This window comes from Mauremys reevesii, linkage group 5 (genome assembly GCF_016161935.1).
Source record: "Mauremys reevesii isolate NIE-2019 linkage group 5, ASM1616193v1, whole genome shotgun sequence".
Classification (NCBI taxonomy): domain Eukaryota; kingdom Metazoa; phylum Chordata; order Testudines; family Geoemydidae; genus Mauremys; species Mauremys reevesii.
This window is the reverse complement of record NC_052627.1, coordinates 11,983,035-11,999,114: the sequence shown is the minus strand read 5'-3', so window position 1 is coordinate 11,999,114 and position 16,080 is coordinate 11,983,035. Positions and strand designations below refer to the sequence as shown.

At 46.2% G+C, this 16,080-nt stretch overlaps 1 long non-coding RNA gene across 2 annotated transcripts in view; it reads left to right on the top strand.

Annotated features, from left to right (window-relative positions):
- Positions 1 to 15,488, top strand: part of LOC120406415 — a 32,256-nt gene extending 16,768 nt beyond the window's left edge. The window contains exons 4-6 of one of the 2 annotated variants that reach the window (XR_005599256.1): positions 4,222 to 4,355; positions 6,707 to 6,972; positions 15,428 to 15,488. This is a non-coding gene — a long non-coding RNA (uncharacterized LOC120406415). Of the gene's footprint in view, positions 1 to 4,221; positions 4,356 to 6,706; positions 6,973 to 9,466; positions 9,692 to 15,427 lie in introns of those variants that run through there. The other variant, XR_005599257.1, reaches the window with a different exon arrangement.
- The last annotated feature ends 592 nt before the right edge of the window (positions 15,489 to 16,080 follow it).

Here is a 16,080-nt window from a genome sequence, read left to right as displayed (position 1 = left end):
GAGAGCAGATCCTGTGCTGGGAGCAGAGCTGCAGCCAGAGAGCCAGAGGCACAGCCCAGAGAGAGCAGATCCTGTGCTGGGAGCAGAGCTGCAGCCAGAGAGCCAGAGGCACATCCCAGGGAGAGCAGATCCTGTGCTGGGAGCGGAGCTGCAGCCAGAGAGCCAGAGGCACATCCCAGGGAGAGCAGATCCTGTGCTGGGAGCAGAGCTGCAGCCAGAGAGCCAGAGTGTGGTGAGCAACTGGGGCCAGCCAAGGGGGGGAACCTTGGTAAAAGGGCCCAGCGCAAAAAGACACTCCAGCCAAGGGTCCATGCAGGCCAGGCTGGGAGGGGGACCTTAACCTGCCGGGGGGCTGGCACTGGGAAGAAGGATCCCACCACCCAAAGCCCGGAGGTGTGTGGTCACCACCATTTCAAGTGTCCCACCCACAGCATCCCTGCAGCACAGCCAGGGCCTGAGAAGGAGGCCTGGGGCCTACAAGGAACAGACTGCAAAGTGCTTTGATGTCCAGAGACATTGTTTGAATGTTCCCTGCCACAGAGCAGGGTGATGTGTTTCCCTGTAACCGTTCCCATTTATTCTTATTCTTTTCTTTAAATTGATTGTTAAGTAAACAACTTGTATTTGCTTTAAATTGTATGAAATAATCAGTGGGTCAGGGAGGTGCCCAGTGCAGAGAGGGTACCCCGGAGTGGGGACACCTTAGCCCCTGTCCTAGGTGGCCACAGCAGGGTTGGGGGTTGAGCCCCCCAGGAATCCTGGGCCCAGTCTTGTTGGGGCTACGAGAACTCTGCCAAACAGGAGAGTCCTCAAGGGCAGGGAGGCCTCTGGGTAAAGGAAGTGGGAGCGAGGACTCAGATCCTTTCGCTAGCCCACTTCACCGGGGTACACAGAAGCCAGGAAAGTTCCCCACAATAGCGGGACCATTCCCCCGCTTACATGTAGACAGTTGTTCCTGAGGAACACAGCTACTGAAGTCTGAGAGAGTAAGATGGTATATTGGGCCCATTTCCTTTACAGCTTTGAAAATAAAGACCGAGATTTGATTCAGTGTTCTGTTGGGGAATCAGCGGAGTGAGTGAAACATAGGACTGATGTACTCAAGTGAACCTGTATTACTGAGGAGGTGTGCTGCTGTGTTCTGTAACTCTTGCAGATTTTGCAGGGCAGAAGCATTCAAGTCTAAATACATTGGATTGCGATGATTCAAGCAAGAGTTAATGATGGTGTCCTGGTCTGAACCCTCACTTAAAACTGGCCGGTTTCAAAGTGAGGACCAGCATGTCTTCCCCCCACCCCAAAATCCTAGGGTAGGTCTCCCCTTCGGCTGCCACCACCCGGTCAATTCCGTGGGCCGGGACACCCCTGTTCCCCCCTTGGGAACACAGATCAATTCACAGAGGAGGAACCTTCCCCCTCCCCCCTCTTCCCTCTCTCCAGCCTGTTCCGGAGACAGAGGTGCCTGGATTCAAACGCCTTGAATCTCTACACACAGGGAAGCAGCCCACTTCCCCCTCCCCTTCCCCTGAATTTCCCCAAGGGAAGGAATTAACCAAGTCCAAAGAAAAGAAAAGAATTTATTAAGAGAACAAAAGAAAATACAGAATCTCTATGAATCCAAGCTGGACACTCATAGGGAATAACCTTATCAATCTCTGGAGAGAATCTCCCCTCCCCCTTTCTCAGTAAAAAGCAATATCAGCAAACAGGAATAAAGCATTTCCTTTAGCAAACACACAATTGCAAATATAGAAATCAAATCATAAGACTAATTCGCCTTTCTAATTAATACTCACTATTAATTAGTAGAAACTACTCCAGAAGAACTTGGAGACATGACTGTCTCTGTTAGATTCAAAAAGAGAACTAACAAAGAACACAGACAAAGGCTTCCCTCCACAGAGATTTGAAATTATCTCGTCTCTGATTGGTCCTTTGGTCAGGTGGTCACCAGGTACTGCATGTTAACCCTTTACAGGTAAAACAGACTTTAACCCTTAGCTATCTGTTTATGACAGATGGCCTATGCGATTGAGGCCAAATTGTGAATACAAATGATGGGATGTAGCCTTACCAGATTAAGGTAGGAGAATGCATTTCTTGTAAATGGTTTTGTGAACGTCCTGCATCAGAGCATGGGATTTTTTTGTGCAGCTATGTTAGGTTGTTGGTTCCAGCTTTTTGTTGAATGCTTCTTAATCAGAGCCACTTGTGCTGAGTCACAGCAAGAGGGCTGTGCGTTTCAGCCATTTAAACCCCTTGAATTTTGTTGATATTTTGAACACAGGAAGCTGAGAATTCATACAGCTTTGAAACATTTGTCATACATCAGCATTGTCTGAAAATGTTGTCGCTTGACACCTGTGTCTTTTAGATTGATTGATAGAGTGTGTGTGTGTGTGTGTGTGTGTGTGTGTGTGTGTGTGTGTGTGTTTGTTACGGTATAGCAGTTGGACAGTTTGGACTAGAAGGTTGTGAGACAAAAGGAAAATAACTAGAAGCATCAACGGTTTTAGTTATGTTCTTTGGGTGACTTGTTTAAATAGCTGAAAATACAGACTTGCTGTGTCGGCAAGGTTTTAATTTGTTTTCCATCCAGACCCTCCCTTTTCTTGAATTTGGCTTCTGCGCACTGGTGCCCATCTGCTCGTAGTAAGTAGATGAAGAAATGATGGCTTGCTTCCAGTAGAGTCCCACCAGTGCCATGCCATCTGTTACCCAGCAATGCAGGAGTTGGGTGGAAGGAGTTAGTTTCTTAGAAATAACTTTTATTTCAGTTCCCAGGTAGGACATAGTTGTATGGGGTATTTTAACTTTTCTTAAAATATTTGGAAAAAAAGATGCTTAGAAAATGTACTATCCCGAGCCCCCAGGTATTACTGACTAATAATACTTTACATCTAATGCTACCTTGCTACCAAGAGCAACTTCATATATTTGACTCATCCACACTAAGGGCTTGGCTACACTTACGGTTTGCAGCGCTGGTAGTTTGCAGCGTTGGTCATCCAGCTGTGTAGGAGCAGTGCTGGTGTGTGGCCACACTCACAGCTACCAGCGCTGGTGTGTGGCCACATTTGCAGCATTTCCAGCGCTGTTGGGAGTGATGCATTATGGGCAGCTATCCCAGCATTCAAGTGGCCACAACGTGCTTTTCAAAAGAGGGGGGTGGAGTGGGGTCTAGTGTGACAGGGAGCGGGGGGAAAGAGAGAGGGGATTTTTGGAGCCAACACTGTGTGTTTAGCTTCCTGACTTGAAAAATCAGAACATTTTTCTGACCCCTTAGTCTTAACTCTTAATTGCAAACAGCCTGCACGACTCCCCGCTGTTTCCCTGCCTGCCTCTCATTTGATTGTTTACAGCCAGGTACAGATGATCACAGCAAACAGGAGCTATGTTTGTTTTTTAGATAGCAGCAGCGGCAACGGAGGAGCTCCACAGAGCTGTTCACAACAGGGAGGAGGATCTCATTTGATTGTTCACAGATTGATCACAGCAAACAGGAGGTTCACAACAAAACAAAGACAGGCTGCATAACAAAACAAAGGGAGTAATTTTAGTTAAAAGCATTCTGGGATATCTCCTTATTCCCCGGAGGCCAATAAAAGCGCTGGTGTGTGTCCACACTTGATGAGCAGCGCTGGATCACCAGCGCTGCAATCGCTACACCCCAACCTGGCCAGGTGTACAGCCAGCGCTGCAGCCAGGGAGTTGCAGCGCTGGTTGTGCCCTGCAGGTGTGGACGGGGTGTAATTGCAGCGCTGGAAAGCCTCTACCAGTGCTGCAACTTGCAAGTGTAGCCAAGCCCTGAGAGATGGGTGGTCTGAGAACAGGAGCTAGAACTGGAAAGGTCTCCTGTGTTCTGATACTGACTCCCCTCTGTGGCTTTGGGCAAGTCACTTAACTTCACTGACGCTCAGTTTTTGTGGGCTGAATTCTATCCTGTGTCAAGATCTGCTATAGGCAGGCACCAGAGAACTGGTTGCAGCTCCCTGGTTCCATATCCTGAGCCACGTAAGTACTGCTGTGATCTGTGCCAGCTGGGAGACGTCCCAAAAGGATTGTCTGCCCTCTGAGGACTGCCAAGAGTGCCGTTTGTGTTCCTAACTCATGTATATGTTTCCAGAGTCTTCATGGGACTCAGATGGGTAGTATTCCACATCACACTACTCTCAGTTTATTGACTTAATCAACTGTTTTGTAACTAATGTTTTGTTGTAGGAAATGGAGGAAAAAAACCTTCTTCGCTGCCAGTCTGATCAAAAATCTCAAGAAATCCATCAGCTGCAAGAAGAACTGAAAATAAGCTAAACAGTTTCTGAAGGAGACCCAGAATTATGCGGAAGAGATGAAAAGTGAGATACACATTTCTACCTATTTAAATCCTGTTACAAACTATTACTTCAGTGTGGAGGTTCTTTAAACCTCATTATCAATGGTGATTTGAAGAATACCCAAGAAAAAAAAGTTCCCATTGTGTGATATAGTTAAATTAACTATCAGCTAATACACGCAATTCTCTTTCCAAACTGAGATGGAACTTCTTTATACAAATATATAGTACTAACTCATAAAATTATATGGTTTTAAAGCAATTTAAAATGAGGAATAAATATGTCCCAAAGAGAACTATATGGTCAGCATATTAAATACTACAATGTGCTCCTGTGTTTTAAAATCCCAAGCAAACAAATATACCTCAAACTATTATCCTTTTAGCTTGTGTATGGACGCCATCAAGCTTAAACGTGGTGAAATGTTACCTGCCGAGCCGTAATTTGACTTTTCCCTACATTTGTCTATTTGGTTGGGAAAATGCAATTTGCAGATTGAGGTTTAAGAGAACAGGTAATTCTGCTAAATAGCCATTGTAAAGAAGGAGACTGCTCCCACTTATCCCTGTAGAAGTCTAACCTTACTTAATGAGATTTCAAAATTAAATGTATGGACCCAGTCCTGCTCCCATTTTAATCAGTATTTTGCACTCTCCAATCCATGAGGCCATCCAAATAAGTGCTTTGTGTTTTGATCTTATTCTTGGCAAGTGGCAGCACTTTCGGCTAGCTAATAAAATGTAACGCCTTCTAAGTCCATTTTCTTGCTTTCGCTATCTTCTAGCTGTGGTTCTTAAGGTGTCAAATGGTAGCATTATCTCCATTTTCTGGAGGGAATAATTATGAACAAAAAATAAGTCAGAAGATGTTTGTGCTGTAGCTGTGCACTGCAACCAACAATACCTCGTCTTAATTGAAACATAACTGAATGTGGGTGCTCAGAGTCCTAGGCTGTCACCCTTAACCCCCGGACAGTTCTTCCTCTCTAACAAGTCTCTGACTATCCTCTCACCCCTGCAGTGCCTCCTTCTGGTCATCCAGGGACTGAGCTCATTTCTAGCTGGAGCATCCTCTGCTGGTCACTATCCCTCTCCTCACTGGCCCCCATGTCCCTCCCAGACCCCGGTGCCCTCCCCGTCAGGCTCCTGCTCCCAGCAGAAATCCACTATCTGGGTCTCCCCACCCCAGGGAATCCCCACCCCCTATTCTCCACCTTGTCTCAGTGGCTACTGCCAGTACCATCTAGCCCCCTTTCACTGAGGCTGACTGCAGTCTGTAATGGCCACTCATCATTGGCTGGGGGATTTGGACCTGCTGCCTTTCCCTGCAACTCAGTACCTCTGTGGGACTAGGACAAGGCCCTGCGGCCTGGGGAGTTGCCAGTCTGGAGCTTTCCCTAGCCCTGCTTCACTCTAGTACCCCAGCAGCCAGGTCCCTCTCCCTTCAGAGCTAGAGGGAGACTGACTGAGTGCCTGGCTCACAGCCCTTTGCTAAGGGCCCGCTGTGCCCTGCTTGGGGACTGGCCCAGCTGTAGCTGCCTCCCAATCAGCCCAGGCTTGCTGCTTTCCCAGCCACAGCCCTCTGCAGGGTTGTTCCAACCCCTTCAGGGCTAGAGCGGGCAACCGGCCTGCCACACACCCCCTTTGAATCACCACCCTAAATAATCCTTCTCCATCCTAGGTGTTGATATATTTCAAATAACTGTTGATTGGTATCATTTCCCTTCCCCTCTGTCTGCTCCTCTTTCTCACCAAGTTCTGGGTCTTGGAGACATTGAATTTTCCTTGTCCTGTAGGAAGGGAATGCGTAGTCTTGTTTCATATGGTAAGTTGGTGTTATTCAATAGAATTCTCTTTGCAATACAGGAAATCTCTTGTATTGCCCATGTCTCTTAATTTTACTCCATACATCAGTTCATCAAACACCTTGAACATTTTTATATATGCTGGATTTTAAAGAGAGGAAAATGGACAAATAGGGCACCAACATTCTTTATCTAGCCATTGGTACTGTTATCTGTCAACCATGAGTTTCAGAGTACAAGCCATCGGACCTCAGGGAAGATGGGCTGTAGAAAGAGTTACAATTGTGAAGCATAGAGCGATTTGACTAGCAGTATGTTCTTTCTGCAAAACTGAATTCTGGCAATGCTAAAATTGTCTCAGCTATCCAATGTCATGGTTTGGGAATAAAGGCAGTTTTAGAACACATAAGTAATTATATTCTGAAATACTAAGAAAATGTATTGCTAGGTGAAAAATTGAAAATTGGCAATATTGCCATTTTATAGTGTTATCCATAAAAGCTAATATTGCATATTTGACATAGTTTGCTTTCACAAATTAAGCACTTATTTTTTTTTATTACTATAGAGAAGAGTTTGTCTCAGGAAATACAATTAGAAAAGAAAGAAGCTGAGATTCGGGATTTAGAGGGGAAAAATCAAGATTTGACTGAGGAACTTGAGAAAGTGCAGTCAGAGTTGCAACTTAAACAAGCTGAGATCGCTCATCTCCAAAATCTATCTGCAGCCGAGTTGGCTTGTTTAAAAAAGGAAATAGTAAACATCAAGGCAGAGCAAAAGAAACTTCAAGAGCAACTTAACAACTCGCTTCAAGAAAATGAGCAACTGAGCAAGGTAATAAAAAGAAAGAATGAATCAGTAGCACGTTACTTAGTTCATGACAGGGAAAATGGAAACTATTTCAAATGATTTGTCCTATATCTTGGTTGAAATGGTAAAATATGAAAACTAACAAAGCCATGTTATTTTCAGTCTCTGTTATCAATGCCAGATAAGAGCAATATCAATATCCTTTGCTGACAGTTAATAAGGCATTTAGCTTTTAAGAGCCCAAATATTAAATTGTGTCCTTTTTAATATCTATTCTCTATTCTAAGATAACATTTGCTATAACTTCTCCATTAGTAGCATGGAAATGCGATTAAATCTGTTATCTTCTCAACTTCTGGCTATCAAAGATACAGGAGGTCTTTAGCGGGACACCTGAAAACGTGATAAAATTGTGCACGTTTTGTCTGTTCTGTGGCCCAGGTTTTCTCCTCACTGGTAACAAAGAGGTGATTCCTCTCCCCTGTAGAACTGGGAGGCGGATCAGTGTGGTTGCTGAAGGTCCCCGGACTAAGCTCCACCGTTCACCTCAGGCCACCAGAAAGTGTGTCCACCAGCAGAACAAGTTGGCGGTTCAGTTTCTCCCAACACTTTGTTTTCTAATTAATTATTGTTCATTTTTCTGCCATATTGATTTCATTTCAACTTCTTGCTCCTCTTTCCCTTTCCTCAAGTAAGTTCTGTGGATCCGCAAACACGGCACCTCTCAGTAACTCCCTTTGACCGCTATTGCAGTGCTAGAAAAGCCCTGCAAGATCAAGCTAAGTCCAAGTAGTTCAGGGGGCAGCTTTTTAGGGGGCTTATAGGGTTACCTATGTCTTGCTGCTCCAAGCCACCAACCCTTGCTCTGTGAGGGGACGGGGCTTTGTTGGACCAGCGCACTAGTGCCATGCATGTGTCCATAAACACACCCATTTGAAGCCCTGACTCCATTGTGAGAAGGCTTGATCAGGAGCATGAGGATTCTCAAGGAGATGAGAACCCCACATAGTCTGCTCAGGAATAATACTTGGAAACTCCGTATGCGCTGGGTCCCAAAAAGGCAAAAGGAATTGTCCCCTTTGTAAGGAAGTAATACGTACAATTAATGAGTAGGTTGTATAAACATCAGTCTTTAAATCTTTTCTCTTGCCTTCCCACCCTTAGGGCTGGTCTACACTGTGCGGGGGAGTGTCGATCTAAGATACGCAACTTCAGCTACGTGAATAGCGTAGCTGAAGTCGAAGTATCTTAGATCTATTTACCTTCTGTGCTCACGGCACGGGATCGATGTCCACGGCTCCCCCGTCGACTCCGCTACTGCCGCTCGCTCCGGTGGAGTTCTGGAATTGATGGGGAGCGCGTTCAGGGATCGATATATCGTGTCTAGATGAGCCGCGATATATCAATCCCCGATAAATCGATCGCTACACGCCGATAGGGCGGGTAGTCTGGACGTACCCTTAGGATGTGTTTGCTGTGGTTTTCTCCTACATACGGGTCTCCTGGAGTCTGGGGAAAAAAAAATATAAGATCGCGATTCATCAGCTAACGATAATAGCAGCTGGAAGAAGTATATACTATCTTATATCTACGCCCTCACGCGGCGATCGGCGTCCGTCGGCTCTCTGTCGACGCCCACACCCGCCCGCACCCGGTGTTGGGTGGAGGAGATAGAAGAAGAAGTCGGATCGATATATCGGCCAGAGCAGAGACGATACGATCGATATATCTGAAAAATCGATCGCTACCCGCCGATACGGCGGGTAGTGTAGACGTAGCCCTGGAGTGCTCTGTATCAGACTCACTGCCTCCCTTCTCTCCCCCCCGATTATATCTGGGTGTGCAGAGAGATGTGTTACTTCTGTGAAGCCCATTCTCAGGTGGCAGGGTAATGTAGTTTGTTCATCTCTGTTTTCAGCCTGGGACCCTCTTTCAAGCAGGGAAGGGGACCCAAATTTTAGGTCACAATGGAGTGGGAATTGTCCCTGTCTGTTTATCAGGTCAAGGACTCAGGCTTTACCAAGGAAAGGAGTTTGGAGTCTCCTCTCCCTCTCCATAGGCTTGCTCAGCATTGAAGGATTAAAGAGCACTTTAGCCAGTGTGTGCCCAGAAGAGAGGCACATAAGAATTCCATTCATTTCCGGTTAAATCTAGATGTTAAACTAAAATGTTATATAAAAAGATAAGGAAAATGTGTAAGTTTGGGGAACCTAAGTGCAGCAGTAGTCCTACCTGAGAGAGACATGGCCATGCCTCCAGAAGGGGGTTCCTTCCAAAAGATTCCATTGACCAAAAGAGTGAGGACACTACAGCAAATTTCAAAACTCCAACTGTGGCCATTTCTTAGACTTAGTAAGGAAAATCTAGTTGGTGGCAAGCAAGTGGGCCATCGTCTCTAGGGTATGATCCTCAATTTGAGTGTGAGAGTTCTCTGGGTTACATTCTTGTCAAATCCTTGAGGTGTTGTGTAAGATATTCTTTCATGGCAATTTTTTCTCTATCTTGATGTGATTTGTAGCAAAGCATTCTTACTCTCTGGCTACAAGGAAACTGTTTACACTCATGAACGTGAAAAAAATCATCCATACCCCGTGCATCCACTTTCATAAGTGCAAGGCTATTTGGGGAACCAGTGAAATTAGTAGCTGAGACAACAGAAGCCTGAACCCTCCTTGTCAAAGCCGGCACAGTAATCCATTGGTCACTGCCAACACCAAAGGTATTCATGAAGGGAATGGTTTCAGAGTAGCAGCCGTGTTAGTCTGTATCCGCAAAAAGAACAGGAGTACTTGTGGCACCTTAAAGACTAACAAATTTATTTTAGCATGCAGAGGGGAGAGTATGAAGCAGAAGCTCACATAGATGACCTAAATCTTTTTCTTCCCAAACAATTAAATCTTCAGCATCACAAAGACAAAATGAGCATTTGTGTGTGAAGAGTTTACAATTCCTATACAAGACTCTTCGTTTTGACCTATCCTCTGTGTTGAGAGGTTTAAATGGCTGGTAGTATCACCGCAAGGCTGAGGTCTCAAGTTACACAACCCTGTCCATTTACAGACAACATCACTGTTTGTGCCCTGACCAGCGAAACAGATCCATTCCCAACTTGCCAGCTGCTAGAAAGGATTCCAACCCCGCTGGAGTTCAAAATCAGAATATTCTGAATCCAGTGCAGGACATTGTTCAACCAGGTTAAAATAGGCATGGCCTGGACTCTAAATTTACCACTCTGGTAAAGATTTACAAAGACCCAAAACTTCACCTCATCAATTGTATCCTGGCAGCAGTCACCCCGGAGCTAGTTTTCCCCAGTGACCAGGTTTGCTGATGCCATGCATTGGTAATGTCCTCTGAGTGGGATTTCTCAATGTGTCTCCAGAAATTCCATTTGTGGACACGTCATTCTCAGATCCTGTCCAAATGTCTCTTTTGGGGCAGGTAAGTACAAGGAACAGATCTCTTGACGCATGGGCCCCTATCTGTATCTGTACCTGAGCTGCCTACAGTTTGACAGCCTGGATATCAAAAGGAAAGTGTAGTTCAGCAGAGATTATCCTTTAGCCCAGTGATTCTCAAACTTTTGTCCTGTTGACCCCTTTCACATAGCAAGCCTCTGAGTGCCCCCCCACCTCCTTATAAATTAAAAACACTTTTTTAGCCTGACTGATACATTTTGGTATCCAGGCAGAATTCAATCAGGAACTTTCATTCATTGTTCTGGTAAAGTTTCACTTATGGTGCAAAGGAAACAATACCTTACTTGCCAGGGTCTCTACTTCAAAATGAGACCGTGTTTAAACATGTCTTTTCACTCTGCCCCTAAGGTTGACCGTAACTGACTGATGTGATATTAAACATAACAGGGCAGTGTCTACACTGCATGTTGTAACATCGTGTTAATGAACACATTAATTAATATCTTCTGAAACTTCCCAGGGCAGACATGCCCCTATTATCTTTAAACTGCTTCTACTACCTCATTATGTCACACTCGACTTGGGAGAGCATATCAGTTCTGATGTATGCAGAATTTCCATCTAAATTATTAATGAAGTGATTCTTCTTATGACAGCACTATTCTTGCTAATAATTTAGATAGGCATGTGAACAATTCCATGTGCCACTGCAAAGAGAAATTCTGGTAATGACTATATGGGTACGTCTACACTACGGGACTATTTCGAATTTGCATAAACCGGTTTTGTAAAACAGATTTTATAAAATCGAGTGCGTGCGGCCACACTAAACACATTAAATCGGTGGTGTGCGTCCATGGTCCGAGGCTAGCGTCGATTTCTGGAGCGTTGCACTGTGGGTAGCTATCCCGTAGCTATCCCATAGTTCCCGCAGCCTCCCCTGCCCCTTGGCATTTCCGGGTTGAGATCCCAGTGCCTGATGGGGCAAAAATCATTTTCGCGGGTGGTTCTGGGTACAGCCTCACCCCTCCCTCCCTCCCTGACAGCAGCAGACAACCGTTTCACGCCTTTTTTGCTTGGTGAACCGTGCAGACGCCATAGCACAGCAAGCATGGACCCTGCTCAGCTCCATACCGCAATCGTGGATGTTTTAAACACCTCGCGCACTCTCGTGCAGTATATGCTGAACCAGGACCTTCGAACAGAGGCGAGTAAGAGGCGGATACGGCAGCGCGGCGATGACAGTGATGAGGACGTGGACACAGAATTATCTCAAACCGCGGGCCCCGGCGCATTGGAGATCCTGATGGTAATGGGGCAGATTCTATCCATTGAACGCCGATTTTGGGCCCGGGAAACAAGCACTGACTGGTGGGACCACATTGTGTTGCAGGTGTGGGACGATTCCCAGTGGCTGCGAAACTTTCGCATGCATAAGGGCACTTTCATGGAACTTTGTGACTTGCTTGCCCCTGCCCTGAAACGCCATAATACCAAGATGAGAGCAGCCCTCACAGTAGAGAAGCGAGTGGCGATAGCCCTGTGGAAGCTTGCAACGCCAGACAGCTACCGGTCAGTCGGGAATCAATTTGGAGTTGGAAAATCTACTGTGGGGGCTGCTGTGATGCAAGTAGCCAAAGCAATCACTAAGCTGCTGCTACGAAAAGTTGTGACTCTGGGAAACGTGCAGGCCATAGTGGATGGCTTTGCTGCAATGGGATTCCCTAACTGTGGGGGGGCGATAGATGGAACCCATATCCCTATCTTGGCAACGCAGCACCAGGGCACCCAGTACGTAAACCGGAAGGGGTACTTTTCAATGGTGCTGCAAGCACTGGTGGATCACAAGGGACGTTTCACAAACATCCACGCGGGATGGCCAGGAGGGTTCATGACGCCGCGTATTCAGAAGCACTACTCTGTTTAAACGGCTGCAGCAAGGGACTTACTTCCCAGACCAGAAAATAACAGTTGGGGATGTTGAAATGCCTGTCGTTATCCTGGGGGACCCAGCCTACCCCTTGATGCCATGGCTCATGAAGCCATACACAGGCAGCCTGGACAGTGGTCAGGATCTGTTCAATTACAGGCTGAGCAAGTGCAGAATGGTGGTGGAATGTGCATTTGGCCGTTTAAAGGCTCGCTGGCGCACATTACTGACTCGCTCAGACCTCAGCCAAACCAATGTCCCCTATGTTATTGCTGCTTGCTGTATTCTCCACAATCTCTGTGAGAGTAAGGGAGACCTTTATGGCGGGGTGGGAGGCTGAGGCAAATCACCTGGCCGCTGATTACGCGCAGCCAGACACCAGGGAGATTAGAAGAGCACACCAGGAAGCGGTGCGCATCAGAGAAGCTTTGAAAACGAGCTTCATCAATGGCCAGGGTACAGTGTGACTGCTGTGTTTGTTGATGAACACCCAACCCCTTGATTGACTCAGTCCCTGTAAGCAACTCCCCTCCCCTTCGAGTACAGCTTACTTATGCAAATAAAGTCACTCTCATTTAAAAGCATGAATTCTTTATTGATTCATTATAAAAAGAGGAGAGAAGTAAGGGTGTGCTTTGGGAGGAGGAAAGGAGGGATGGAGAAGGCCATTAAAAAAATTCAGAGTAACGGCATCCTTCTGGTTGGGCTGTCCACGGGGTGGAGTGGGCGGGTGCACGGAGCCTCCCCCCACGCGTTCTTACACGTCTGGGTGAGGAGGCTAAGGAACATGGTGAGGGGGGAGGGTGGTTATACAGGGGCTGCAGCGGCACTCTGTGATCCTGCTGCCGTTCCTGAAGCTCCACAAGACGCCGGAGCATGTCAGTTTGATCACGCAGCAGCCCCAGAGTTGCATCCCGCCACCGCTGATCTTCCTGCCGCCACCGCTGATTTTCCTGCCGGTCTTCCTGCCGCCACCTCTCATCTCGGTTGTCCCTCCTGTCCTCACGTTCATCCCTCCTGTCCTCACGTTCACTGGCCTCTTTCCTGTAATTTGAAACCACGTCCTTCCACTCATTCAGATGAGCTCTTTCATTGCGTGTAACTTCCATAATATCCGAGAACATCTCATCTCGCGTCTTCTTGTTCCTCCGCCTTATCTGTGCTAGCCTTTGGGATGGAGGAGGGACGCTTGAAAAATTTGCAGCTGCATGAGGGAGATAAATATTTAGAAAGATACATTTTACAGAACAATGGTTATACTGTTTCACAGTGAACATCACTATTCACCTAGCACATGTGATTTCCCTACAAGGTCGCATTTTTCATCTTAATAGTGACCGCTTGCAGCTCTGGGTTTACAGATCTCACAGACACATCAAGTCCAGGCATCAGAATTCAGCTTGCATGTGGCCATGGTAAGCCACTGTCTCAGTGATTTACCCCTCCCCCCCAACGCATGGCTAATACCACGCTAGCTCCCTGCTAATCAACAACCTTCCCCTCCCCCACCCACCGGTGACCAAACAGAAAAGATCATCGGCATTTCACTCCTCCTCCCCGCTCGCTACGTGCAGGAAAGTGTTTTTTTTAAGCTGCTGCATTCCACGAAACCAGTAGAAAAATGGCCACCCCCCTTACTTAAATTCCTGATTTTTAACCAGGTTATCCTGAACGATATCACTTTGCTGAGGATAACAGAACAAGATAAAGAGCGGATGCTTCTTGAATGCCAGCAGTCCCCGGGACCATACGCTGCGATGCTTTGCCACGCAATGATACCTGATTACTTGCTACATGCATGGCATGGTAAAGTGTCCTACCATGGTGGGCGGAACAAGGATGCCTTGCCAGGAAACCTTCTGCAAAGGCTTCTGGAGTACCTACAGGAGCGCTTCATCGAGATGTCCCTGGAGGATTTCCTCTCAATCCCCGGACATGTTAACAAACTTTTCTAAGTAACTATACTGTCTGCGAATGCATCCCAAGTCCTCTGGGCAAATCAATCATTAAAAAAGGCTTGCTTAAAAAACACTGTTTGCTATTTGCAAAGGTACACTCACCAGAGCTCCCTTCCATGGCGTCATTCTCTGGAATAGTTGCTTGTGAGGGCTGGGAGCAGGGTAATTCCGTCAGGGTGATAAAAAGCTCCTGGCTGCTGGGGTTCACGGAGTGCTGTGTGCTCTCTGCGAGGTCTTCCTCTTCTTCTTCCTCTTCATCTTCCCCGTCTGCATAATCCTCAGACATGGCAGAGATTACAACCCCCACCTCGGAATCCACAGTCAGAAACCGATTTAAAGAGCCATTAAAATCGATATAAGGTGCCTCCTAGTGTGGACGGTTGTGGCGTTAAATCGGTTTTACGCTCGTAAAACCGATTTAAACGCCTAGTGTAGACCAGGCCTATGAAGTTTTATTTGTAACACGCATAGGTTGGGTGTTTACTGCCAAGCAGAAGGGGAAAAGTTTTTAAACCTGTCCATCTGGGTGAATTTTTTCTTATCAATTCCCTCTGCATTTTCTAGTCTGCAATCTTTTTCTACTTCCATTTATGGTGAATGAGGGACTGTAGTTCTATGCTCTCACTTCAGAAATAAACACATCAAAAAGTACTCATGTAGCACAGTGTGGAGCCGGTATTGTGGCAAGCAGGCATTGAGTGACAGTACTCACTTCATGCCCAGCTGATGGAGCACTGTGCTTGATATTTACATTATCCTGAAGTGCGTTTTATAAGGCTGCCAGATATCTACCATCCATTTATTTTGGCACCCCAATGCACATAAGGTGGACAAACATGCCTGGACCACATGCTTTTCGGCTGGGTTCTGTCATTTGGTTATTTTGAATATTATATTTAGATTATGATTTCTCTATCAAGGAAATCTACACACACGTAGCTTTCCAATAAACATGACTTTAATGTTTCTCTGTTGGAATTAGAAGCTGCTATAATTCAATTGTATATTACTAAGTGAACTCTTCTGTACAAATTCATATTATAACTTTTGTTTGGATTTTTAGTTGCACTGAACTTTTAATGGTAGGTGAGATGCCATTAGTGAGAGTATAATGCTTAGACAGAAGAATGAATTTTCCTATTAGCAACTAAAATTTTTTTTTTATTTTATAGCTAGACAATCTGAAGGCTTTAGATCAACTGAAGAAGCAAAATGGATTCACTGACAGTAAACTGAAGACATGGATGCAATCCTGTAAGCAGCTGGGGAAGGAAAAAGAAATGTTGCCGAAACAAATTGCTGACCATAATGCTCTATTAAAGGAGCACAAGCCAAGTATGGGGTAGTTGAAGAAGGAAATGCTCTACTAGAATGATTGTAAGGCTGCAAATCATTCGTGGAAGTCACGGTTTCTGTGACCTCTGTGAATTTTGCAGTGCTGGTGCAGCTGATCCCAGGATCCCAGCAGCTGGGGAAGCCCAGGAGCCAGCCGCACTGGCCGTTGCTCAGTCAGCCCCAGGCACGGTCCCTGGAGCAGCAGTCTGGGACTCGTGGTGGTGGGGCCCTGAGCCACCCCTTCCCCCCCAGCACCAGCATTGCCCTGCTCTCTCTCTCCACTCCCCAGCAGTCTTCAGGAGCATCCCCTCTCCCAGGCGGTAAGATTTAGTCCCAGGTATTTTTAGTAAAAGTCATGGAGGGGTCACGGGGCCCTGACTTTTTGTTTATTGCCCGTGACCTGTCCATGACTTTTACTAAAAATACCACGACTAAAACATAGCCTTAATCATGATCCTGTTTCTAACCTTAATGCATTTATTTAGAACAC